The sequence below is a fragment of the Pleurodeles waltl genome, chromosome 2_2 (genome assembly GCF_031143425.1).
Source record: "Pleurodeles waltl isolate 20211129_DDA chromosome 2_2, aPleWal1.hap1.20221129, whole genome shotgun sequence".
Classification (NCBI taxonomy): Eukaryota; Metazoa; Chordata; class Amphibia; order Caudata; family Salamandridae; genus Pleurodeles; species Pleurodeles waltl.
Window position 1 is genome coordinate 811910618 of NC_090439.1, and position 14126 is coordinate 811924743.

Here is a 14126-nt window from a genome sequence, read left to right on the forward strand (position 1 = left end):
ATAAACTGCAAATATATTGAGGGTTGACATTGTAAATGTTGACCCATGGCAGGAGGACTTAGCACACAAAATACTGCAATTAAATGACCTTGCCTTCAAATATTATGAAATATCTACACAGTCATGATGAAATTGTCACAAAAACCTTTAAAGACTATAACAATAGCCATAGAATTGTGGTGAATTTGTAGTTAAAACGGTATGTACATAGACCATGATCGTACCCTACACAAGGCTTGCACTTGTCTTCTCATAACCTTTGAACCTGTCTCAAAATACATTCTGAAATGGCCACCACATTACTAATTGACAGCCACTATCAGATATGCATTTGTGCTCAGACAAGACGTTAAGGGGGAAAGGTTCCTGCCCCTTCACCTTTTTCCAAACATTAAGAGTGTCTTTCAGGCTGAGGAATGGCCAGCCTGACTGACACTCTTTATGTTCAGGTCAAGACCTGTACTTGCACTAAAAGCACAGGCGCCAGGCTGCCTCAGTTTAACTATGCTGGATTTAAGATGTCAAATGGGTGGGACCTCCTCAGCCCAGCAAATCGCTTGGTGGTTCTCCCCTTCAGTCTCACTGACCCCATCCCACTCTGTAATGAGTAAGGACCCACAGCAAGGTCAGTCGGCAAGAGGAAGTGGCATTACCAATAATCAAGAACCTCTGAGGCGTCCCTCCTGACATCTGAAATCTCCGCTGCAGCTTTGTAACTTTCATTCTTTTTTAATATTTGGTGTGTCATGTGTGTGTGTATGAATGTGTGTGTATTTGTGAGTGCGTACTCTGAATGAGTGTGTGTGTGTGCTGTGGGAATGTGTATGTGCTGGTAAATGTGTGAACGTGTGTAAATGCAAGGGTGTGAGTGAGTGTGCATGTATTAACGTGTGGCCCACTCACCTCCATTTGCTCGAATTACTTGCTGCTACGACTGCCGCTCAGTGCTTAATTCTTAAAAGATGAAATACCGGGCTCAAAGTTTTGCTCAGTTAGTGCTATCAAAAGTCCGGGTGCTGAATACCAAGGCTGGATAGTCTTAATTACACTCCTTGCCTCTGCAGTCCATCACCAGACAGTCCCTGCCTCATTATCCCACTCTTGCAGGATTGTTTTCATCCTTACTTTCTCCCTTTGTCAATGTTATTTCTGTCTTCCTCTTTCTTTTCCCGCAACATTGTTTATCTTCTTTCACATAATTTAGAAGAAAAATGTGAAGAACGCACAGGGGAGATAAGTGAACTAATTAAGCAGTACTGCCATTGCACAGTATGTGAACACCAGTTGATATCAGCAGTCTAACTAACAGTTGGGTAACGAAAACTAATGTCTCCCCTCTGCAGAATGTGCTGAGAGGCCCCTGAATCTCCCATGTCTCACAGATGTTCATTGGCCATGGGCTGAATGGGAGCCCCCTCAAGGGGTGGGACCCCCTCCTGCGCCTAAGGAACTGCAGGGGCATGCGTTACCCGTCGTGCTAATTGATATGGCTTTCTGCAAGTTATTAAATGGATGTCATTAATCAATCAATCAATCAATCAGTGAATTTATAAAGCGCGCTATGTACCCGACAGGGTTTCGAGGCGCTGGGGAGGGGGGGGGGTTTGCTGCTAGCGTTCAAAGAGCCATGTCTTGAGGAGTCTCCTGAAGGTGAGGAGGTCCTGGGTCTGGCGTAGAGAGGTGGGGAGAGAGTTCCAGGTGGTCTTGGCGGCGAGGAAGGAGAAGGATCTGCCGCCAGAGGTCTTGCGCTGGATTCGGGGGACGAAGGCGAGGGCGAGGTTGGCAGAGCAGAGTTGGCGTGTGGGGACGTAGAAGTTGAGTCTGGTGTTCAGGTAGGTGGGTCCGGTGTTGTGTAGTGCCTTGTGTGCGTGGGTGAGGAGTTTGAAGGTGATCCTTTTTTTCCACAGGGAGCCAGTGGAGGTCCTTCAGGTGGGGGGAGATGTGACATCGGCGGGGTATGTCGAGGATCAGGCGGGCGGATGCGTTCTGGATGCGTTAGAGTCGTTTGATGTCTTTCCTTGGGATGCCTGTGTAGAGTGCGTTGCCGTAGTCAAGTCTGCTACTGACGAGGGCTTGAGTCACCGTCTTCCTGGTTCCTGTTGGAATCCACTTGAAGATCCTGCGGAGCATGCGGAGGGTGTTGAAACAAGAGGAGGAGACGGCGTTGATCTGTTTGGACATGGTGAGAGCAGAGTCGAGGACGAAGCCGAGGTTTCGTACGTGGCTGGCTGGGGTGGGTGGGGGTCCGAGGTCGGTGGGCCACCAGGAGTCGTTCCAGGCCGAGGGGGAGCGTCCGAGGATGAGGACGTCCGTCTTGTCGGAGTCGAGCTTCAGGCGGCTGTTGCTCATCCTCTCGGCGATGGATTTTAGTCCCTCGTGGAGGTTGGTTTTGGCGGTGAGCGGATCTTTGGTCAGGGAGAGGACGAGCTGGGTGTCGTCGGCGTAGGAGATGATGCTAAGGTTGTGTTGACAGGCCAGTTGTGCGAGGGGGGCCATGTAGACGTTGAACAACGTTGGGCTAAGAGAGGAGCCTTGGGGGACGCCGCAGATGAGGTTGGTGGCTTTGGAGCGGAAGGGTGAGAGTCGGACTCTCTGGGTTCTGTCGGAGAGGAAGGATGAGATCCAGTTGAGGGCTTTGTCTTGGATGCCGGCTTCGTGGAGACGGGTTAGCAGGGTGCGGTGGCAGACTGTGTCGAAAGTGACTGATAGGTCGAGGAGGATGAGGGTTGAAGTTTCGCCGTTGTCCATTTGTTGTCTGATGTCATCTGTGGCGCGAGGAGTGCGGTCTCAGTGCTGTGGTTTCGTCTGAATCCAGATTGTGAGGGGTCTAGGATGGAGTTGTCTTCTAGGAAGTGGGCGAGCTGTGCGTTGACGATCTTCTCTATGACTTTCGCTGGAAAAGGGAGGAGAGAGATCGGTCGGAAGTTTTTGAGATCGTTGGGGTCAGCCTTGGTTTAACACGTTCATAACCCTTTATAGACTGATTATGAGAAAATTAGGATTATGCCATTGTCACAGATTCAATACAATAAGAGTCCATGAAGTGAAGTCGATCAGGACTGGGGATGATGTACAATATTCAGAAGGCGGTATATTATCATTCATAAAATATCCGGCCTGCATTTCTTCACATGTTTTCTGACAAATTCTTGCTTGCAAACAAACGGTTTGATTAAAAACTGAATTCGTAAAGCATATGGCATATTGAATTCACATTAAGTACCTGACTTTTGGTAACAGTGCGTTGCTAATGGAATCAGTTGTTTTTTCAAGTGACAAAAAACATCATAAGCAGGTTACATGATGACAGCGTATACATGATCTCACTGATCACGAAAGGTGATATATGTCAGCTCTCCTATGTATTGGCAGAGAGACTACTTCTCTCCAAGCACTCTCTTTGCCAGAGTTCATATAGATTCAAATCATTTATTTGTCACAGTTTTGGGGGGAAAAGTAAGGTTTCACTCTGAGGAGCAATTAAACATCTTGAAATGAGAGCATCAAAAAAGAAGTTGGACCTGATTTATAGTTTGGCAGTGACATAAACTCCTCTGCTTTCAGGCGAAAGTAGTAAATGCAGAAGAGACTCCGTGAGCGGTATTTCCTACACCATCCCATCTCCTCTGTCTACTTATAATAAATTGAAGTAGTTGCCTGATAAATTAATGACATTATTTAGACGTTTCTTGAGATCATCATTGTGTCCAGGATGTTGAAGTAAACTACTGTACAATAGTGAGAAATCCATAATAAACATTTATACAGGGAACCTATGAGCCACTAATGCTAAAGTTGAAAAACATGTTTTTGAGTTTACATTTAAAGGGCATAAAGGAAGACGATTGCGCATGTCTAAATGAATGTTGAATTGTGAATCTTCTGTCACATCTGCTCATGTTCTATTCTATTCCCCTGCATGGCTACCTAGAAGGGCCTCCCAGCCCTAACCAGCCACAGTAATAACTGACATACAAAACCTACTCAAAGAGCCTGGTCTTTAGCAGTTTTCTAAATTTCAATTCTGATTCCATTAGCCTCTTTTGTAATGGGAGAGAGCTATTTAGGCAAAAAAGCAAACCCCTCTGCCCTAGCTCTCTTGATTCTGGGGACAGTGAGTAACAGTTGTCCTGTGGAAAATAACAATCTTCCAGGATTGTAAGGGCTAAGAAGTCCCTGAATCAATTTAGAGCCTTTTTATGAAATGCTTTGTGTACAAGACAAAGGTAGTCATTACAACCCTGGTGGACGGTGTTAAAGCGGCGGTAAGACCGCCAACAGGCCGGCGGTAAAAAAATTGCAATTACGACCGTGGCGGAAACCGCCAACAAAGACAGCCACTTTAACACTCTAACCGCCACGGCGGTACAAACAAACAGAGCGGCGGTCACCACCAACAGACAGGCAGGAGACAATGTTACGCCCACACTATTATGACAGGCCAATCCGCCACCTTTTCCGGGGCGGATTCACCGCGGATAAAAACACAACGGAAACAGGAATTTCAAAAGGAAAACGCTCACCTCTACACACTCCACGAGGAACGAGGACACCATGGAACCGGAACTCCAAATTCTACCTGCGATAGTCTTCCTGCTCCTCTACCAGGAGCAAGAACGCCGGTGGCGAAGACCACAGTGAGTAATGCACCTACGACACAGGGGAGGGGGGAGGCAAAAAACAGGGGGACACACACGCAACACCCCACAACCACACCCACCCACTACAACACACACACTAATGCATATCAATACATCACAGTTACACCCCCCAAGCCCCCCCGGAAGAATGCAAAGACCAAAGAAAATGAGTGTAACCATTGGAATATATTACAAACAAGAAGGCAGAAATATATATATACACCATGTACAAAATATATACCAGGCATAGTAGTCCAGGTACTGCACAAAGAAAGTTAGTGGAACACTGGGACCACACGGTATGGGCGAGGCCCACACAAGATCCCCGACCATTACGGAGAGAACACTGCAGGGGCATCAGACAGCAACTAAACAGGCACCTCAGGGGGAGGGAAAGGGGGCGCACCTCAGCCGCTTGAGTGCACAACGCCAAATCCACGAGAGGGCCAGATGCCCACTGTTCAATCCTGGGGAGTGTGAAGCCACAGTCTCTCAAGTCTCTACAGTGGGTGGGTTGCCCACTGTTCAATCCTGCGGAGTGCAAAGCCAGTCTCTCAAGTCTCTACATTGGGTGGGTTGTCCACTGCTTTATCCTGGGGAGTGCAAAGCCACAGTCTCTCAAGTCTCTACAGTGGGTGGGTTGCCCACTGTTCCATTCTGGGGAGTGCAAAGCCACAGTCTCTCAAGTCTCTACAGTGGGTGGGTTGCCCACTGTTCCATCCTGGGGAGTGCAAAGCCACAGTCTCTCAAGTCTCTACAGTGGGTGGGTTGCCCACTGTTCAATCCTGGGGAGTGCAAAGCCACAGTCTCTCAAGTCTCTACAGTGGGTGGGTTGCCCACTGTACAATCCTGGGGAGTGCAAAGCCACAGTCTCTCAAGTGGATAACAGTCTCCACTGGTTCTGGAGGGGGACTGGTGCCCAGAGTGCTTCACCCTGTGAAGGACAGAGGTAGTGGATGGATGTCTCCACTGGTTCTGGAGGGGGACTGGTGCCCAGAGTGCATCACTCACCCCGTGACGGACCCAGTTGCGTCAGTGCCCCTGCCGCTCATGGGCTAGCAGTGCTTGAGTTGGCGGTGCCCTGTTCAGTGGTGCTTGAGTTGGCGGTGCCCTGTTCAGCGGTGCTTGAGTTGGCGGTGCCCTGTTCAGCGGTGATTGAGTTGGCGGTGCCCTGTGCACCGGTGCTTGAGTTGGCGGTGCCCTGTTCAGCGGTGCTTGAGTTGGCAGTGCCCTGTGCAGTGGGCTTGTGCTGGCGGTCCTTCATGGCCCAGCGGGGCTTGTGCTGGCGGTCCTTCATGGCCCAGCGGGGCTTGTGCTGGCGGTCCTTTATGGCCCAGCTGGGCTTGTGCTGGCGGTCCTTCATGGCCCAGCGGGGCTTGTGCTGGCGGGGGCCTCCTGGGCAGCTGGGCAGCTGGGCTGGGGCTGGCGGTGGCCTCCTGGGCAGCTGGGCTGGGGCTGGCGGTGCCCTCCTGGGCAGCTGGGCTGGGGCTGGCGGTGGCCTCCTGGGCAGCTGGGCTGGGGGGCCCTCCTGGGCAGCTGGGCTGGGGCTTGTGGTGGCCTCCTGGGCAGCGGGGATGATGGTGGTCTTCTCCACCGTTCAGCTCTTCCCAGACTTGCCTGGTTTCTTGTGGCCCTTCCCCACCTTGGAAGGTGTCACAGCTGACTCCACACTCCCACCGGGACCCCTGGGAGCGGCTTTGGTGGCTGGAGTCTTCCCCCTCTCCCGCCGGGCACTGGCCAACTTCTGATGCTTCACAGGTGGGGGACTGTCTGTACTGTGGCTCCGTGCCACACTGGCTGTCCTGGTGGCCGGTGCACTCCACATACCGGTGACTACAGGCACCACTGGTCCTGGAGATGTTGTGGCTGAGGTGCTAGTTCGGGACCTATGAGATGGACGGAGTGGGGGAGGTGTGGGAAAAAGGTCAAGGCTGGACAGGAAAAGTTTTTGGGACACACTGGGACGGGTAGCTGGAGGGGGTTTGGGAGTGGAGGAAGAGGAAGTGGTAATAGGAGGTGTACGTTTGGTGACTTTGGGTGCAGGTGCATGAGCTGGAGGCTGTCGTGAGGTGGATGGCTGTTGGGTGGGTGTGTGCCTGCGTTTGTGTATCTTGGGAGGGGGCGTCACAGACACACTGGGAGAGGACACAGGGGACGTGTGAATGATAGTGGGGGTGGTGACTGCACGTGAGCGGGGTGTGCTGGTGGGTGTGCTGTGAGGGACGTAGTGGCTGTAGAGGTAGTGCATGCAGGTGTGAGTGTAGACGAGACTGGGAGGGAGGCGGGAGACGAGGAGGAGGGGGACACAGTGGAGGCAGTGGATGTTGGTGTGTCTGCATGTGTGTGTTGCTTGTGTGAGTGCCTGTGGGATGTGTGGTGCTTATGTTTGGCTGAGCTTCCCTTGTGTGTGCTTGCTGGTCTGATGGTGTGCTTGGGATAGGCAGAAGTACAGGGGATTGGGTCTGGGTGGAGGAAGTTGGAGGGGGGAGGCTAGAGACGGGGACAATGGCTGCCATCAGTGCTGAGGCCAGAGTTTGAAAAGCTCGGTGAAGGGTCGCCTGACCAGAATGAATGCCCTCCAGGAATGCATTAGTTTGTTGCAACTGCTTTTCTACAACCTGGATGGCATTCAAAATGGTAGACTGCCCAGCAGTGTTGGACCTGAGGAGGTCAATGGTCTCCTCACTGAGGGCAGCAGGGGTGACTGAGGCAGGGCCTGAGGTGCCTGGGGCGAAGGTGATGCCCACCCTCCTGGGTGAGCGGGCACGGGGCGAAGGCTGAGGGGCTGCTGGGAGGGCGGTGCTGGTAGGGGGGGGTGGCGGCTGTACCTGTAGCTGTACTTGGCAGTCTACAGAGGTGGGCTGGGGTGCCACATGGCCTGCCTTACGGAGGTGCCTTGCCTACGGAACTCGCCCTGGCCAAGGGAAACCCATAGCACTCCTCCCCCACCCAGACAACTCAACTGTGCGCAAAGTCAGCAGAATGAGACTGTACTCACCCCCTTGTGGCTGCTGTGATGCCCTCAAGCGCCCATCCAACTCTGGTTATGCCACAGCCAGGATCTGGAAGATCAGGGGGGGTCATGGTGTGACGGGCACCCCTCCCACGTTTGGAGGCCATCCCCAGCTGGGCCTCCGCCATCTTCTTGCTTCAGCAGAGAATGTCCTCCCATCTTTTCCGGCAGTGGGTGCTCCGTCTGTGGTGGACCCCCAGGGTCCGGACGTCCTTGGCGATGGCACGCATATATCCTTCTTCTGGTGGGCGCTGACCTAGAGGAATAGTAAAAGGGAAAAGGATAATCTTTAACCGTCCGGACTGTCACAGTCATTGACCCACGTTCCAACCCTTGCCCTGACGCACATACACTCACCGTCCGCTCATGCAGGCCTCAGTCCCCCCCTCTATCTTCCATCCACACCACTCCAAACAGGCATTGCTCATACAGCATACTCACAGTGTACTCACCTGTTTGTCTGGAGAACCGTAGAGTAGCGTGTACTGGACCCGATCCACTAACTTCTCCAACTCCTCCGAAGTGAAGGCAGGGGCCCTTTCCCCAGACACATGAGCCATCGTCGCTTCCAGACTGAGGTCACAGCAGCACTTGCAGTGTAGGTCCTCTCCTGTCAAAGGTCAGGTATCAAGTGAGTGAACAGACAGAAAATGGCGGTCACGTCTGCGGCGGTGCGTACCGTCACTGCCGGCATACATCGTCATTGTCATTGGCTCCTGGGACCCATAGGGTCCAATGTTAACCAATGCAGGATTGCGCCGTGGTCTTCGACCGCCTACCGCGACGGTGTAGAATGCCAGCGCAGTTACCTCATAGCCCCTTGTCCCACATTACAGGTCAGGCAGCCTCCATTTCAGGGAGCCACATGGCATTAATTTTAAATGCCTCACACCTATCTAGGCCTTGCATACACACAGTGACAGGCACATTGCGGATTGACAAACGTGTACAATTAATATTTTTTATGTGTTGGCTGACTCTCTGCTCGCTGTTCTCGTCCATAGGGCACGTCCGCTGGGGCAGGTGGGGAGATGGCGGCATCCTCCGGTGTACAGACTGCTGGTGGACCTGTCGACAATGGAAGACAGACACATCATTATCACTTACAGACTTGATCATGCCACAATCCATGAACTGTGTGCCCAGTTGGAGCCAGACCTGATGTCAGCTATCCGCCATCCCACAGGAATACCCCCTCTGGTGCAGGTCCTGTCAGTACTCCATTTCCTGGCAAGTGGGTCTTTTTAAACAACAGTGGCCATTGCATCAGGAATGTCCCAGCCAATGTTTTCAAACGTGTTGTCCAGAGTGTTGTCTGCCCTGCTGAAACACATGCGCAGCTACATCGTTGTCCCTCAGGTGGAGGATTTGCCTACAGTGAAAGGTGACTTCCATGCCTGGGACATATCCCCAACATCATAGGTGTCACTGATGGGACACATGTGGCCTTGGTACCCCCGCAGGAGTGAACAGGTGTACAGAAACCGGAAGAGCTACCATTCAATGAATGTGCAGATGGTGTGTTTGGTAGACCAGTACATCTTCCATGTGAATGCCAAATTTCCTTGCTCAGTGCATGACGCTTACATTTTGAGGAATAGCAGCATCCCTTATGTGATGGGCAACTCCAGAGGCACCGTGTGTGGCTAATAGGTGAGGACAAGGACCCTACACCGTGTGAATGATTGTCTGGGTCTGGGATTTGTCCTTAAGGGTTAGTGTGTGTCTAACAGTTGTCCCTTGACATTTGCAGGTGACTCTGGGTACCCAAACCTGTCATGGCTACTGACCCCAGTGAGAAATCCCAGGACAAGGGCAGATGAACGCTACAATGAGGCAGATAGGCGAGCTAGGAGAGTGATAGAAAGGACCTTCGGCCTCCTGAAGGCCAGGTTCTGGTGCCTCCATATGACAGGTGGTTCTCTCTACTACTCACCAAAGAAGGTGTGCCAGATCATCGTGGCCTGCTGTATGCTGCACAACCTGTTTGCAACGACAGGTGCCTTTTCTGCAGGAGGATGGTCCAGAAGGAGGTCTTGTGGCAGCTGTGGAGCCTGTGGACAGTGAAGATGAGGAGGCAGAAGAAGAGGATATCGACAACAGAAACAACGTTATCCAGCAATACTTCCAGTGAGACACAGGTAAGAAGACATCACTGCCTCCAACATCTCATACAATTGTTAGACCTATCATATGTCTGTCACTTTCACCCAGTGTATGGACCCTGACTTGTCACTTTGCCTTTCCATTTCACAGATGTGGGTCCCATTGTGTGACCTCTGCTATATTACCCCATGGACTAGAGCTGTGTTACATAGGTATGTTGACAATACAATCAAAATTGATATTTTTCACAGTTATAGCAAATACACATTTGTGAAAGCACAGACTGACTCCAGATTGTTTTGTGATTCAAGGGTGTTTATGTAAGTGCTAAATAGTGGAGGGGGTTATAAAATGGTCAGGGGTGATGGTGGAGGAATGTCCATGGCAAAGTCCAGTCTATTTGTTTCACAGGTGCATTGTCCAAAGTGGCATAGGGAGTGGAGCTAGGGCAGTTTAAGGACGGACAGGGTGACGAAGTGGGACAGAAGGCTGACATTCAGGATGGTCTCATTTCTTGGCGGGGGTCTTGGCATTGTTCTCTGTCTTGTTCCTGGATCTCAGGGACCGTTTACGGGGTGGTTCTCCATCTGCAGGGTGTGGGTTGCTGGTGTCGTGGTCCTGTGGCAGTGCCTCCTGTCCACTAGCGCCGGCGGAGGTGGTGGACTGTTCATCATCCAGGCTAGTGTCAGGGGCCCCTTGTTGTGCCACAGTGTCCCTCCTGGTGTTCTCAAGGTTCTTCAGCACCCCTACAATGGTGACCAGGGTGGTGTTGATGGACTTGAGTTCCTCCCTTATCCCCAAATACTGTTCCTCCTGCAGCTGCTGGGTCTCCTGAAACTTGACCAGTACCGTTGCCATCGTCTCCTGGGAATGATGGTACGCTCCAATGATGTTGGAGAGGGCCTCGTGGAGAGTGGATTCCCTGGGCCTGTCCTCCCCCTGTCGCAAAGCAGTCCTCCCAGTTTCCCGGTTTTCCTGTTCCTCTGTCCCCTGAACCGTGTGCCCACTGCCACTGCCCCCAGGTCCTTGATGTTCTTGGGTTTGTGGGTTTGCCCGGGTTCCCTGTAGTGGTGGACACACTGCTGCTTGACGTGTCCTGGGGACAGAGGTAAGGGCCCTCTGGGTGGGTGCTGTGCTGGTGTTTCCTGTGGGGGAGGCTCTGTGGTGGCATGTGCCAGTGTGTGGGGAACCGACTGTCCAGATCCAGTTGGACAGAGCTGCTGTCATCACTGTGGGCCTCTTCTGTGGGTGGAGTGGACATGTCTGGAACCTCCTGTCCGGTGACGTTGGGTAGGGGTCCTGCAGGGGTGTAAAGGCATGATTATTGCATCTGTGTGTGCCATTGTGTGCAATGGGTGGGTAGCTCTGTACCCCAGTGCTTACATTCTTGTCTAGGACCTTGTGTGATATTTGGATGCAGTATAGCCAAGACCTGCTCCTCCCATGTTGTCAGTTGTGGGGGAGCAGGTGGGGGTCTGCCGCCAGTCCTCTGAACTGCAATCTGGTTTCTTGAGACCACGGAACGCACCTTCCCTCGTAGGTCGTTCCTCCTCTTCCTGATGTCACCCCGTGTTCTTGGGTGCTGTCCCACTGCATTGACCCTGTCTACGATTCTGCGCCATAGCTCCATCTTCCTAGCTGTGGAGGTGTGCTGCACCTGTGATCCGAATAGCTGTGGCTCTACCTGGACGATTTCCTCCACCATGACCCTGAGCTCCTCCTCAGAGAACCTGGGGTGTCTTTGCGGTGCCATGGTGTGGTGTGGGTTATGTGTGAGGTGGTGTGTGTTGTGATGTGTAAGGGGATGTGTTTGTGTGTGTTGTCTGAGGTGCGTGGATGTTCTGTGAGTGATGGTGTTGTGTGCTTGTGGATGTTGGTGTTGTTTCTGGTGGTGTCTCTCTCTGGCCTTCTTTCTCGATTTTTTTCGTAGGGGGTTGTGGGTGATGTGGGTGTGTGTTTTATATTGTATTGGGTGTGTGGGAGTGGTGTATGTATGTGTATCAGGTGTGTGTATTTCGAATTGTCCAATGTGGTTGTGTTTTGTAAGTGTGTGTGTATTTTGAGCGCGGCAGTTTGTACCGCCAATGGTTTACCACGGTTGAAAGACCGCAGCGTGGATTCGTGGATCGTGATAGTGTGGGCGTATTCCTGTTGCCGTGATGGTGGATGTTTTGTTATCACCAGTTTATCACTGACCTTTGGTGTGGCGGACTTGTGTGAGTGTCTGGATTTTGGCGGATTCCGAGCTGTGGTTCGTAATAGCTGTAGCGGAATTCCGCCACCGCAGCGGTGTGTTGGCAGTCTTCTGCAGGGCGGTAAGTGGGATTTACTGCCAATGTTGTAATGAGGGCCATTGTTCTAATGTCAAACAAAGGTAGCCATCTTAAAAGAAATAATAAAATAGATAGGCTAAAACAGAGCAGGATAATTAGGTTAAAAGTCACTAGGTGACGGGGGCACAGTCCTACAAGCCAGAAGGCTAAGCTAAACTCCTGATTCCCATTAAAACTAAGTAGGATCCACTACACCCTTCCAATTGCCGAAACAAGGATGACACCATAATGATGGTGCCATAGAAGGTGTATGAGTTCACGTTAAAATGCTCTGAACTAAAAACATGTTAGAATCTTATTAAAAACTAGCTAAAACAATCAAAGAGATAAAATGTTGACCATGACAAGCACAGCAGGCCAAAGTTAATCTAATTAAAAAAGGCAATTTGACGTACATTTAGAAAAAATTGGAATAAAGCTAATGGTCAAATCAGTTAGCAAGAATCATAGTCTTTAAGAATGTCTCTGAAGTCATTGAATGGAAGTGCATCTGGAGAGGACTCCACATCATCAGATGTCAGATCTAATCTCTGGTCTTGGTTGGGGATCACTCGATCTCCAACCCCAGGAATTGTTGTATAGGCAACATTCTGTGCAAGGATGTGGTATGACTATTTAGTACGGTATGCTTTTGTAAGAGGCTTGTCTTCAGCCAAAGCTTTCATGGCAGCCAGAATTTCATTATCCAATCTCATCTGAGAACGAGTCACCGCAGCAACAGACGCCGTAGCTACTACGATTTGGCGGCTTCATCAGCCAAGGTATTTCCAATAACATGTACTCCTACACATTGGTGGACCAATGTATGTACTACATAAGGCTCAGGTAACTTATCCTTAAGATCAGCCATCCTCCCCCCCAGAGTTCTGTGTTTTATGGTGTTCCCCTTTGAGTCTCTGAACACGTTCAATTGCCAATGATTAATATAATCATTGTAGGACTGGACCTAGTAGTAAGAATCACACACAATCAATGTGAGCTGTCCTAGATCCGTATGTTCCAGTGCCAAGATAAGAACTTTAAGTTCGCTAACTGTGCTGTGCAGTCCCATTGGGTCTGCGTGTAGGTATTGTGAGGGAGTAAGACATCATCCTTCATCACTCTGCTCACAGCTGCACTAGCGGCTGAGTATTGATGTTTTGTATCCACAGCTGGTTGTGCTGAACCATCAGTGTAAATGACGTTGTGGCACCTGTCAAGTGGCAAGATTTTAAGAGGTGTGGGGTACTCCTGCTTGTAATGGAGAAAATCTTGTATTTGAAGTTTTGGGTCAAAGATGTTATCAACATCAGTGGCAGTCAGGGAGGTTGCCCATTGAATCCAACGTGGATTTAATGCTTTAGAGTTAGGAACTCTTGGTTTGGTGAAAGCCTCTAAATCTGGCACCCGGGTAATGACAATAATCTGCTTCCCTTGGGCAAGCAGCCTCTCCTTGATGACAGCCATATGTACAGCAGATAGAATTTTTTTCTGTGGGTGCAAAGCATTGTTCTGCATTAGAATATAAATGTGATTTATATGCTATGGGCACCGTGTCGCCCTCAATAACGGTGACATACGTGAACCTGATGGAACCCGCAATTATTCCGATGACCACATTTGTTTTGTTGTCACATGTGTGTAAGTGTTTTGCTTCTAGCATGTCTTGCCGCAATCCTCTGGGGATGTGCATGTGTTCAATTATCCAGTGTCTGCTTGAGAAATCTGGGAGAATTAAATCATAGAGTGGTTTGATGCATTGTGCATAATCAGGAATGTAAGGCTGCCAAAGTTCACGAAACCGGGTAAAGACTGCAGTTTCTTGATAGTGTTTGGTGGTTGGAGTTCAGCACATTTTTCTAAAATGTGTGGGGCCAGGCTCTTTCCCTCATTTCATATCCCAGGAACTATACACATTCAAAGGCTATTTTAGTTTTCTTTAAATTGAATTTGTAGCCAAGGGCTGCGAAATTCAAAACGATCTGATCAACCCTGGCAAGATGAATGTTGAGGTCATCATCTGTGAGATAAATATCATCCACATAGGACAACGCC

At 50.6% G+C, this 14126-nt stretch overlaps 1 protein-coding gene across 1 annotated transcript in view; it reads right to left on the bottom strand.

Annotated features, from left to right (window-relative positions):
* CNGB3 (cyclic nucleotide gated channel subunit beta 3) overlaps nucleotides 1-14126 on the bottom strand; it is a 749182-nt gene that overhangs the window by 550241 nt on the left and 184815 nt on the right. The gene's annotated exons all lie outside the window — the stretch shown is intronic.